Here is a 272-nt window from a genome sequence, read left to right on the forward strand (position 1 = left end):
TAAAGCATGTTTAACCTCTGAGAAGTCTGTCTAAATTTGTGTTTCGAGGCCGGTCTTTGAAAAAAAAAAAAGGTCTTCTTTTTTGGAATCAAAATATGGTCACCCTACGTTAGTATAATTTGTAATTTATTTAATAAAATATTGCTGCTTATTTCACTTTTATGTGGACTACAATGCTTATTGTAGCCTTCCAATGTGTGTCCTAAAAAAACAGATCCCAAATATAATATTTTCTTATTGAATTTTAAAATAACATTCTAACATCCTATTTA

At 28.3% G+C, this 272-nt stretch overlaps 1 protein-coding gene across 1 annotated transcript in view; it reads left to right on the forward strand.

Moving 5' to 3' along the window:
- Positions 1-272, forward strand: part of LOC116703241 (uncharacterized) — a 3754-nt gene that overhangs the window by 2165 nt on the left and 1317 nt on the right.

The sequence above is a fragment of the Etheostoma spectabile genome, chromosome 15, assembly GCF_008692095.1.
Source record: "Etheostoma spectabile isolate EspeVRDwgs_2016 chromosome 15, UIUC_Espe_1.0, whole genome shotgun sequence".
In the NCBI taxonomy this organism is placed as follows: Eukaryota; Metazoa; Chordata; class Actinopteri; order Perciformes; family Percidae; genus Etheostoma; species Etheostoma spectabile.